At 34.3% G+C, this 12,829-nt stretch overlaps 1 long non-coding RNA gene across 2 annotated transcripts in view; it reads left to right on the forward strand.

The window, feature by feature from the left end:
• The window catches only part of LOC134662535 (uncharacterized), a 228,939-nt gene extending 216,392 nt beyond the window's left edge, over positions 1-12,547 (forward strand). Inside the window, exons 2-3 of one of the 2 annotated variants that reach the window (XR_010098077.1) lie at positions 10,075-10,362; positions 12,408-12,547. This is a non-coding gene — a long non-coding RNA (uncharacterized LOC134662535). The remainder of the gene's footprint in view (positions 1-10,074; positions 10,363-12,407) is intronic. The other variant, XR_010098078.1, reaches the window with a different exon arrangement.
• The last annotated feature ends 282 nt before the right edge of the window (positions 12,548-12,829 follow it).

Consider the following 12,829-nt stretch of genomic DNA (forward strand, 5'->3'; position numbering starts at 1 on the left):
ACGCATCTGGGCAGCTCTACTGTGCTTTATGTTGTCGCACTTTCAAAACCAAATTTGGTTTTGCGAGCCACGCTCGCGCTCATGCACGTAATAGTTAAGATCCTTTTTTTTGTTCTATTTGTCAGGATGTCGCCGTCGACGGATACGTCTGGGAGGACATCATCATCATCATCATTATTACGTTAATTATCGTTGATGTAGGTAGGTACTTGATATCTTCAAATATAATGCACCAAGTCCTAATTCCAAATATCTTAAGAGAGAAAAGGTAAAATTATGCAAATTTGTGTAACTTTATTCCCTGAGAGCCATTTGGAAGACTTTGACTGTTTGATAAGTGGGGGAGAACCGGTTTCATCGGGTTACGTCTCGGGTTCTTATAATTTATTTATGAACGTAACATTAAGCTAATTATTAATTTAGGTATAATAAAGAGAAATAAATTCCAAACAAATTGTATAAATTGAGTTATCGAATAGCATATTAAAAGCCAGCGGGCTCAGCACGGTTCCATTTTTATCGACTATCACTATTCCCGTCACTTTCGCACTTACATACTTGTTAGAACGTGACAGGCATGGTGATAAACGATAAAAATGCTACCGTGCTACTAGGGCTGGTCTATTAAAGTGATATATTGCGAACGAGAACTGGGAAAGTATGCAAGCCTGACTGATTTTATTAAGTAGTGTAACATGCCAGAATATATCTATCATGTTATCATTATATGTAAACATAGTATTATTGTATTTTTAAATCGGCTAAATTTAATTTTTTGTTTCTCAGGGTAATTGGAACAGCTATTTTTCGTCTCACATCTTACATAAGCCGAAGTGACTGAAATTCTAGATAAAGTTTTGAGGGGCCTGGTAATTTATAGTAAACCAATTTATTAAGATACTTGTTTATAAAATAATTTGAACTTTATTTCAATGTCATAAAGCTTTTGCATTATAAAACATTGCCCAAAAATTAGATTGGTTCTCTTAGCTCAAGTACTAGTTTCAAATTTCGACTAACACTTCACATGTCATCATAAAAATGAATGAGATATGTTTGTTTTGGTTAAAATATTCTATGCAAAACTGAACCATATTATAAAGAATTAAGAAAGGGCGGAGCCCCACAATAAGTGTCTCATATAGAAAAACAAAGACGATTAGAATAGGATCGGCCATGTGCGGAACGGGCTCGTGTTCCGGGGGTTCAGTAAATTGCACGGTTTTTGGCAATCTATTTTTTTATGTTAAACGTGAGTGAAATATCTAAACTATTTATCCTAAAATTATAAAAAAGGAACATATTTGAAATTCTTACAATGAGCTCTTTCATTTGATATGCAATGCGATATAGTTTGAAATTTTCTTATTTATTCCCCAAAGACGGCATCCATATTTAAAATTCATTTGTTTACAATACACGTCTGACTTTGAGTCACAGACTTGCATATGTGTGCCATTTTTGAACTTAATTGGTCCAGTAATTTCGGAGAAAGTAGACTGTGACGGACGGATAGACGGACGCACGGGTCCTATGGGGTTTCCGTTTTTGCCTTACTCAGTACGGAACTCTAAAACAAACTGAGGTGTCAACTCACAGCCGTCAAAATAATATTTTAAACCACACCCATTAAGTAGGTCAAATTGGACCTTATTTTAATTAGTAAATAAGGTTTAATTTGTATGCAATTATGAAGTTCAGCATTGGTTTGAGGTATACCAATGAGGGCAAAGGAACTGGGAATAGCGGGGAAGTGTCATGGCATGGTAGGGATGTTTATAAGGAAAAGCACAAGCATTTTCTGGGCCTTCAGCAGTCCGTTGGAACTGGTTGAATAGTGTAGGTGGTTAGGGACAAAATATGGATATTTAGGCCCTACACGTCTGGGGGGAGAATCAGAATGGTCATTGATTCTTCCCTCCTTTGGTGCGGGTTCCCTGGGGATGCCAGGAAAAGACGGGGGGCATCATGGAAGAATGAATACGCGAGCCCATGATGCCCCCATACAACGTCTGAGAGGGGGACAACGGAGTGGGGTTTAGTGGGTATTCTCTTTCGCTCCTTCTCGCCAGGAGAGGGAGTCGAAAGAGGGAGTCCCACATACCCTCCCCATTATGGCCTTGCCCCACGGCCGGGGAGGGATGCGTAAACGCATTCCCCACTCCGACAACAAAAAAAAAAAAAAAAAAGGTTACCTATGTTGTGTCCTGGTCTGGACTTTGCTAGAATCTCATGATCCTGGTAGAGTTTGGGTTGGAACATAGCATAACGTAACTTGTTGTGGGGTTTTATTTGATAGTTTTAGAGAAGTTCATTTAATTTGTGTTAATTTTGAGGGTTTTATTGTTTATTGATTTGTGGATTAGACAAGCGCTAGTATTTAAAATTGTACTAAAGTGAAGTCTAAACTATTGATCAATAGACTTAATAAGATTATAAAGTTTGTGTTGTTCAAAGTGCCATTCATGGTGAATTTAAATTATTTTATTTGTTTATTGATTTGTGCTCAGACAAGCGCTAATGTATGTGAATATGTTGGTGAAGTTTAGGTTACAAATCAATAGCGTTAAGATTTTAAGTCTTCTTTAGTTTTCAGTGCAATTTATTAATTTGTGAGTTAATTGTGTTTGATATTATTTAGTGTTTTGACTAGGATTATTTTAGTGATATTTAACACTGAAATGATCTTGGTTGGAGGACTTTATATATTAATTTAAAGTAGTTTTGTGATATATTTCATAGCTTTCTTATATAAATTATGGGGTAGACAGAACAAGTTCCAATTCAGCACAGTGCTGGGTGGTTAGAGAAATAGGGCGGGTAACCAAACGGTGTCAACTACAGCCCTAGTTCACTAATTGCGGATTTTTGATAAATACCAGGTGGGACCTGGCAGTTCCTGCGTTTATTAAGACAGGTTTTACCCCTGGAATCTGGACGATTTGGGTTGTCAACTAGACTTCTTAAAAAAGCCAGGTTCTAGTCCAAATATCCCGTATCTATATACTTATATATTCACTTTTATATTACCCTTTCCGGCTACCTGGTGTCCCAATCCACTGTCTGGGTATATGGCTAGCACACGAAGAATAGGATCTAGACTAAATCGAGCTTCCTCACTCGTCTTAGTTAGCTGTAGATTAGAGATTACTCATTTCACATCGAGTAATTACGCGAGTAAATTAAATGTGTATCCCGGGATACTAGTTTGCAAATATATCGGTAGAGTAGTTGGTTAGTTTAGCTGTTAGGGCTAGGTTTTATATTTGTTTGGCTTAGGGAATGTAGGATTAATCTAGGTTTATAATTTTAATTTAAGGCCGTGCATCGAAAAATAACAGGATCTTAGAAACGTGGCAGTGGCTAGCCCCGGAAACAAACAGTAGTGATTTTCGGATATATGTTTCTTGACTATATGATAAGTGATTTCGTAGTAGTCGAAACACGAATGCTTAAAATTTTCTCGATAGAAAATAAATCCAAACTTACGTGTTCATTTTTCGGTTTTAGCTTCGTGCAACTAGAAAACACATCCATATCCAGCACAATCCACCTTACAGCAAAGGTTTTCATCTCGTCTTAACTTTCAAAGAACTAAATATTAACTTATTATCCTTTACCGATGGATTTATTATCGATCTTTGATTTTATGAATTTAACAGCAAACGCCCATTTTACGCAGTTCGGTTTCTCTTTCTGTCATGCGTCAAAGTCATAAATGCATCCTTTATGCCAGTAATGTTAGATGGCCGTCGTGCCTCAAAGAGGTAAGACCTATGTCACTTCGCGCAGCGCTCCGAATTACGTAAAATTTTAATCTATATATATAAATGCAAGTGTCCTGACTGACTGACTGACTGACTGACTGACTGACTGATTCATCAACGCAGAGCCGAAACTACAAAAGCTAGAAAGTTGAAATTTGCACACTAGGTTGCATTTGTAAAGTGTACAAGAGATAAGAAGCGATTTTGAAAAATTCAACCCCTAAGGGGGTTAAAAAGGGGATGAAAGGTTGTATGGGGTTCAAGTTTTAGTTTAAGCTAGGAATTTGAAACTTTGTGAAAATGTATTATATTAAAAAACAAGAAAACTAATTTCAGCGTTTTTGAAAATTCATCCCCCAAGGTGGTGAAAAAGGGGTTGAAAGTTTGTATGGAGATCAAATATTTTTGTGAGTGTGGGACATGAAACTCTGTATATGGGTATATTATTATAAGACAGGAAAAGTAATTTCAGCGTTTTTGAAAATTCATCCCCTAACAGGGTTAAAAAGGGGTTGAAAGTTTGAATCCATTACAAATGCTTTGAAACTTCTTAGAAAGGCATAATAGCCGATTACAAAAAAAAGTAATTGCGACGTTTTAGGAAATTCAACCCCTAAGGGGGTAAAAAAGGGGATGAAACTTTGTCTTGGGGTGCAAAATTTATTTTAAGCTAGGACCTTGAAACTTTGCAAAAAGGTATTAAATTAAAAAACAAGAAAACTAATTTCAGCGTTTTTAAAAATTAATCCCCCGAGGTGGTGAAAAAGGGGTTGAAAGTTTGTACGGAAATCAAATATTATTGAGAGTGCGGGACTTGAGTCTTTGTATAAAGCCATATTATTAAAACTCAAGAAAAGTAATTTCAGCGTTTTTAAAAATTCATCCCTTAAAAGGGTTAAAAAGGGGATGAAAGGTTGTATGGGGTTCAAGATTTATTTTAAGCTAGGAATTTGAAACTTTGTAAAAATGTATTATATTAAAAAATAAGAAAACTAATTTCAGAGTTTTCGAAAATTCATCCCCCAAGGTGGTGAAAAAGGGGTTGAAAGTTTGTATGGAGATCAAATATTTTTGTGAGTGTGTGGCTTTAAACTTTGTATATGGGTATATTATTATAAGACAGGAAAAGTAATTTCAGCGTTTTTAAAAATTCATCCCCTAACAGGGTTAAAAAGGGGTTGAAAGTTTGAATCCATTACAAATGCTTTGAAACTTTTTAGAAATGCATAATAGCCGATTGCAAAAAAAGGAATTGCGATGTTTTAGGAAATTCAACCCCTAAGAGGGTAAAAAAGGGGATAAAACATTGTCTTGGGGTGCAAAATTTATTTTAAGCTAGGACCTTGAAACTTCGCAAAAAGGTATTAAATTAAAAAACAACAAAACAAATTTCAGTGTTTTTAAAAATTAATCCCCCGAGGTGGTGAAAAAGGGGTTGAAAGTTTGTACGGAGATCAAATATTTTTTAGAGTGCGGGTCTTGAATCTTTGTATAAAGCCATATTATTAATTCTCAAGAAAAGTAATTTCAGCGTGTTCAAAAATTCATCCCTTAAAAGGGTTAAAAAGGGGTTGAAAGATTGTATAGGGCTTAAATTTTATTTTAAGCTACGAATTTGTAACTTCGTAAAAAGATATTTTATTATAAGAGAAGAAAACTAATGTTAGCGTTTTTCAAAATTCAATATTTAAGGTGGTGAAAAAGGGGTTGAAAATTTGTATGGAGGTCAATATTTTTTGTAAGTACGGGACTTGAATCTTTGTATAATGACATATTATTAGAATACGAGAAAAGTAATTTCAGCGTTTTTAAAAATTCATACCCTATAAGGGTCCAAAAGGGGTTGAAAGTTTGTATAGGGTTCAAATTTTATTTAAAGCTAGGAACTTGAAACTTCGTAAAAAGGTATTTTATTAAAAAACAAAAAACTTATTCAGCGTTTTTAAAAATTCATCCCCCGAGGAGGTGAAAAGGGGGTTGAAAGTTTGTATGGAGATCAAATATTTTTAAGAGTGCGAGATTTAAATCTTTGTATAAAGCCATAGTATTAGAACAGAAGAAAACTTATTTCAGAGTTTTTCAAAATTCATCCCATAACAGGGTTAAAAAGGGGTTGAAAGATTGTATAGGTTATAATTTTATTTAAAGCTAGGAACTTGAAGCTTCGTAAAAAGGTATTTTATTAAGAGAAAAGAAAACTAATTTCAGAGTCTTTGATAATTCATCCCCCAAGGTGGTGAAGGGGGTCGAAAATTTGTATGGAACCCAAATATTTATTGGAGTGCGGGACTTGAATCGTTGTATAAAGGCATATTATTACAATACCAGAAAAGTAATTTCAGCGTTTTTAAAAATTCATCCCCTAAAAGTTTAAACAGGGGTTGAGAGTTGGTAGAGAGTTCAAATTTTATTTAAAGCTAGGAACTTCAAACTTCGTAAATAGATAGTTAGGTAGTAGGTTTTATTAAATAGTGGACTTGAAAATCTTCTGGGGGTTGAGAGAGATTATATCGAGATTATCGAGAACAATTTTATTCAGTTAGGGGCTTGAAACTTCGTAGCCAGGTTGTGAAAGACAAATCTCATGCGTTGTATAATAATTAACAAATGATTAACCGTTCCTACTGCTATCTTTTGCTGCGTAATGTTCTAAGCTAATGTAGAATTTATAACCACCAATATACAAATCCACGCGTACGAAGTCGCGGGCGACAGCTAGTATCCAATAAACGTTGAGTCGTAACTCCATTGAGTAGTAACGGAATCGGAGGTAAACCTATGATGGTGCCTTCTTACAGGCCTATACGTTACGCATGTGTGCGTGTTTGCTTAGCTACGTCATGCTACGTCGAAATCTATACTCTTTGTCAGTTACAACGGGTTAGGAAATTTCGACAGATATGGAAATGTATCGGTAGCTGTTTGGTATTTAGCCATCAGAATCTAACCGTAACTTTTTGCTTTATTTTTGTTTGAAAATAAAATATCTATAAGAATATATTTTTTGCTTTTTAGGGTTCCGTAGCCAAATGGCAAAAAACGGAACCCTTATAGATTCGTCATGTCTGTCTGTCTGTCCGTCTGTCCGTCTGTCCGTCCGTATGTCACAGCCACTTTTCTCCGAAACTATAAGAACTATACTGTTGAAACTTGGTAAGTAGATGTATTCTGTGAACCGCATTAAGATTTTCACACAAAAATAGAAAAAAAACAATAAATTTTTGGGGTTCCCCATACTTCGAACTGAAACTCAAAAATTTTTTTTTCATCAAACCCATACGTGTGGGGTATCTATGGATAGGTCTTCAAAAATGATATTGAGGTTTCTAATATCATTTTTTTCTAAACTGAATAGTTTGCGCGAGAGACACTTCCAAAGTGGTAAAATGTGTGTCCCCCCCCTGTAACTTCTAAAATAAGAGAATGATAAAACTAAAAAAAATATATGATGTACATTACCATGTAAACTTCCACCGAAAATTGGTTTGAACGAGATCTAGTAAGTAGTTTTTTTTTTATACGTCATAAATCGCCTAAATACGGAACCCTTCATGGGCGAGTCCGACTCGCACTTGGCCGCTTTTTTCTATTGTAATGATAAAAATAAATCTAGTATTTTTCATGCTCAAATAATTTAAATTAATTGAATAAATATTAAAAACTAATAGATATTATTCGTTTTAATTATTATATTATTAAGTTTGAATAAAATATTTTATTTCAATAATACGAAAAGTTATTATATTTAAGTACCACTAAAAAAGGTCCCTACTTACAAAAACTCACTTGCACGGGCCGGGGTTCGAACCCGTGACCTCCGGTTTGAAAGTCGCACGCCACTACAATTTCACATAAGTAATTTACAATGACATGATACCGTGGAAAAAGTGAATATTACAATGTACTGTGTTACTATCATTTTATAGTTTATTTTGGCTTGACAAGGAGGAATGAGAAAAACGTGCAGAGCGAGAGGATTAAATCTCTCTGTCCCTTTCTTAAAGTAGCCAATCCTAATTATGACATCTGTTTTGATATTAATTCTTTGAACATAATTTGTCGATGTTCTTTTTTATATCATCGAGAAAGATTTTTATTAAAAAAAATTGTTGAATTTATATGTTTTATTTATGTTTTTTTGGCATAAATTTCATTACTTTTGATAAATTTTGATTGTGATGACAAACGATTTGATGTGATGTGTGAAACGAACCATGTGATCAACGATTTATCTAATAAAACTTTATTTAGTCGAAAAAAATAGTTGTCTACTACCGGGTGGAAAAAAATTATGGGCCCTGGAGGGAACGTGCCTTAAACCTTAAGTTTGCTCATTTTACTTAAATGAAACATTATTGTTTTTTAAAGAAACAACTGCATTCAAAGATTTTTGAAGTGAAAACTTCTTTAGCGGCGCTAGGCACTTTTTGAGGTGGGGAAAAAATGATAAACTCGAGACAGCGTAAGGCGATCATGTGACCGTAAGGTTTAGATGGCATTTAAATCAATAAAAACTCAATGACATTACATGAAAAAGGTTATAATCTTGTACGGGCTGAAATACGAGGATCTCACAGTATTATAACTTTATATCACTCAAATATAATTCAATAAAGCTACATCTTGATGAAATCGCTAATAAAAGTGAACTCTAGTACTGGTGAATAAAACTCAAAATATCATGACCAAATATATTTAGATGCGAGGTCTGCAAGGTAACTTTACAATTTCTATTCGAATTTTAAACAATTAACGCTATAAATTTGAATTTCGAATTTTAAACAAGCTCACTGACCAGCAATTTCGGAACCAAAAGTTTTCAATAGAAAGGAGAATGGGTCAATTATACATAGTACTGCAGACATTTTGGACTAGTCATTGAGTTTTCACTTCTGTCGGCACTCCCGGAATGCAACACGTTGTTTTTTTTTAAATTCGCTTAGTCGCGCCCGGGAATCGAACCTACTTTTTCCACACTGTATAAAAGAACACAAATGCTTTTCTTCTGGTAACTTAAATGTTCTATCTATCTTGGTGATATGTCAATGCAATCAAATAATCTGAAAAAATAATAATAACCCAATTTATGAATTCCGTTCCTTCAGAAAAATGCGAAATGTACGTACAATTTTTAGGGATATCGTACTTTTCCCAGAGACAAATTTAGTTGGCTAAGACACATTTTCACTGATTTGGGGTCTGTACTAAAAATCTAACATAATATGATAAGGACTTAATCGTTTTAAGCTCAAGAGTGAGTTTTCCTAAAGCTTTTTCTAAAAATTATGTCTTTATTAACGTTAGGAGTGCACTGCAGCATGTCAAATGTATGCCAAAATGTCAAGGGAGAGAACAATAAATTAAGTTTAAATTCCACTTCCACTCATCAGCAAAGTGATATAAGTAAATCAGCAGTTTAAAGTTATTTTATATTACAAAATTAGCGCATCAAAAAAATCAAAGTGCATAGAAAAAAAGTCTCCTGAGTCATAATAAAATTGATGTCTCTTGGGTCACCAGAAAAGTCACCAGGGAGAACGATGACCCAAATCAGATTTAAAAGAAAATGTAAATTTTGTGTACTACCTACGAACATTTTTCAAAAAACTATGTTTTTATAACATATTAGACCCAGGATAGATCTAATACCTCTTTTTTAGGTTCACGATGCTGCGTTGTACCCTTGCCTTCGTTGCGATATGTTTGGTAAGTCAGGAGACTTAAAAAATGAGCCATGATTTTGGGACATATTAACAAATATTTTTTGAATATATATTAATTTTAGCGGACTTTAATAATTTACCAGTTAAATTAGATGTAAATACCTTTTTAGTTAATCGTTAATATGATATATTAGTAGCAGTAAAACACTTTATTGTACAAAAAGACACATAAAACATGAAAAAACACACATCCTTCGTATATGGTAGAATATATTTTTCACACTTATAAGTAAAAACCAAAACCGATACGCGATTGGGAGACGCTCTTTTTGTATGGGATAAAAAAAAATTCTCCTGGGTCACCAAGAAAAATCGACATATTAAAATAATTCAGTTCGTTTTTAAGTTCTAGTCACATTGACTTTTTGGTTATTTGAGATAAACATGATTTGAAAAACATGATTTTCTATTTTGTTGCGATCGACCCGGGTAATAAAAATACGGCGAATTTGAACTTTTGTTTGTTGTCGTTGTAAAATGTATTAAAAAATAATGTAGGCACCCCTGACAATTGAAATTCAAAATTATCCAGAAAAAGCGGCCAAGTGCGAGTCGGACTCGCCCATGAAGGGTTCCGTATTTAGGGGATTTATGACGTATTAAAAAAAACTACTTACTAGATCTTGTTCAAACCAATTTTCGGTGGAAGTTTGCATGGTAATGTACATCATATATTTTTTTTAGTTTTATCATTCTCTTATTTTAGAAGTTACAGGGGGGGGGGGGACACACATTTTACCAATTTGGAAGTGTCTCTCGCGCAAACTATTCAGTTTAGAAAAAAATTATGTTAGAAATCTCAATATCATTTTTGAAGACCTATCCATAGATACCCCACACGTATGGGTTTGATGAAAAAAAAAATTTTTTGAGTTTCAGTTGTTCTAAGTATAGGGAACCCCCAAAAAAAATTTTTTTTTTCTATTTTTGTGTGAAAATATAATGCGGTTCACAGAATACATCTACTTACCAAGTTTCAACAGTATAGTTCTTATAGTTTCGGAAAAAAGTGGCTGTGACATACGGACGGACAGACGGACAGACAGACAGACAGACATGACGAATCTATAAGGGTTCCGTTTTTTGCCGTTTGGCTACGGAACCCTAAAAATGAGTGTTTCAAAAAGGCACCCTGTATTCCTTACATACCTAAATAATCTCTTATTCAATAAAACATATACATAATTACTAAACACTGTGATTTATTTCAAATAAATTCAAATCGATCGGATAAAAGATATTAATACCTACCTATACAATGAATACGAGTACAGTCAGCTGCAATAATGTGTTACACACCGAAGGCCGTTTTGCGGTAGATCGTGTTAGATCTTATTTGTAGAGCCATAAGAGCGTGTCACATATTTTTGCGGCCGTCGAAGAGTAACATATTATTGCAGGTGACTGTACCTGTGACAAATTCGAGGGTTCAAAAGCATTTCAACCAAAGCATTTATAATAATAACGACTATGGACGCCTGCAACCCCAGGGGTATTGTAACCCCATAACAATAAGGTTGAAATTTGCATTTAGTGACCGAAAAGTCAGGTGAGCGTAATCAAGTAAGTAAATCTGTTTTCATCATATTTTATGAAAAATAATCTCTTTTCTGTTCTTGTGCTATTTTCTTATTATCAATAGGTACTCTTAACTTATATGCTATCTACGCTGCTGCTTCTATGCTGTTAACATCTTCCAAAACAACAATAAATATGCAGGTTTATGAATTAATTATTTTATTGTTTGCTATTATGAACAAGTAACAACGCCATCTGTTTCAATTTTTTCCGAATTTAAGTTTCTGGCCGACCGCAGCGACCGCGTATAATGGTAGTTAACTTCTGTAACGTTAGATGGTGCTAAAAGGTAACACAAACTTCACGTGCGGCGCGAAGCGTTTCCATGTGTGCGTGTTAGCGGGGAGGGAAGAACTAGCGGGCGTGGTTTACGAAGCGCCAGACGCGGCTGCAGTAGGCCCTTAACAAAGCCATTAGATATTCACAGTAAATAGCTAGGTTCCCCTTCGATACATTTGATATGGCTATTTTTATTGCATATTACGATTATAATTATGGGTTTGTGGGTTAATTTCAAAATAGCTATAGCTAGGATTTAGTGTGGGGTTAGGGATTATTAGGGTTTTATTACATATACTTATTTATGACTTATTGACAAACATGACTATTTACTTATGACTTTAAATATATTTTAGTCCTTTGCAACGCTACTGGTAGAAATATATTGTGGGAAAAACTAAAGTTAATAACCACAATATACTGTAGTATTGTAGAGTCAATTTGCTTATAAAAGAAATATTTATTTTGCCTGACCCTTGGCAGTCTGTATGACGATTTCATTCTGTTTTCTGCAGATCTGTAATTTTGACACTCGGCCTTAAAAATACAAGGTCATATTATTATTGAAATATATCAATGAGTGGTTTGTCCGTGCTAGGTCGAGGCAGATGCAAGACCGTAGTTTATTTTGGTCCGAAAGTGTGATTCAAGATGACTACAGCTAAAGTTTGGATAATATCATTTCATTGATTACTAAAATACCTATCCTACAAAATTACAGTATTCTGGGGAATTGGAGTGGATTAAATACAGCTGCTCTGCTACCAGTATTTTGTTGGGGTAAATTGTTCCTTAGAGTCAGAGTTGGGCATTAATCGATTAACTTTTTATTCGAATAATTATTCGAATAAAAAAGTTAATCGTCAAATTTTAATCGCGATTAATTTAATCGCGATTAATTTAGTCGACCTAACATACGATTGAAATTGAATTAATCTGCATATTAATCGAATAAATTTTCGATTAAATCTCGATTGAAAGTTGACAGTGGGTCATTATTGTACGTAAAAAAAGCGGCCAAGTGCGAGTCGGACTCGCCCATGAAGGGTTCCGTATTTAGGGGATTTATGACGTATTAAAAAAAAACTACTTACTAGATCTCGTTCAAACCAATTTTCGGTGGAAGTTTGCATGTTAATGTACATCATATATTTTTTTTAGTTTTATCATTCTCTTATTTTAGAAGTTACACAGGGGGGGGGGGGGGGCAAACATTTTACCACTTTGGAAGTGTCTCTCGCGCAAACTATTCAGTTTAGAAAAAAATGATATTAGAAACCTCAATATCATTTTTGAAGACCTATCCATAGATACCCCACACGTATGGGTTTGATGAAAAATTTTTTTAGTTTTAGTTCTAAGTATGGGGAACCCCAAAAATTTATTGTTTTTTTTTCTATTTTTGTGTAAAAATCTTAATGCGGTTCACAGAATACATCTACTTACCAAGTTTCAACAGTATAATTCTTATAGTTTCGGAAT

The sequence above is a fragment of the Cydia amplana genome, chromosome 3 (genome assembly GCF_948474715.1).
Source record: "Cydia amplana chromosome 3, ilCydAmpl1.1, whole genome shotgun sequence".
NCBI lineage: Eukaryota > Metazoa > Arthropoda > Insecta > Lepidoptera > Tortricidae > Cydia > Cydia amplana.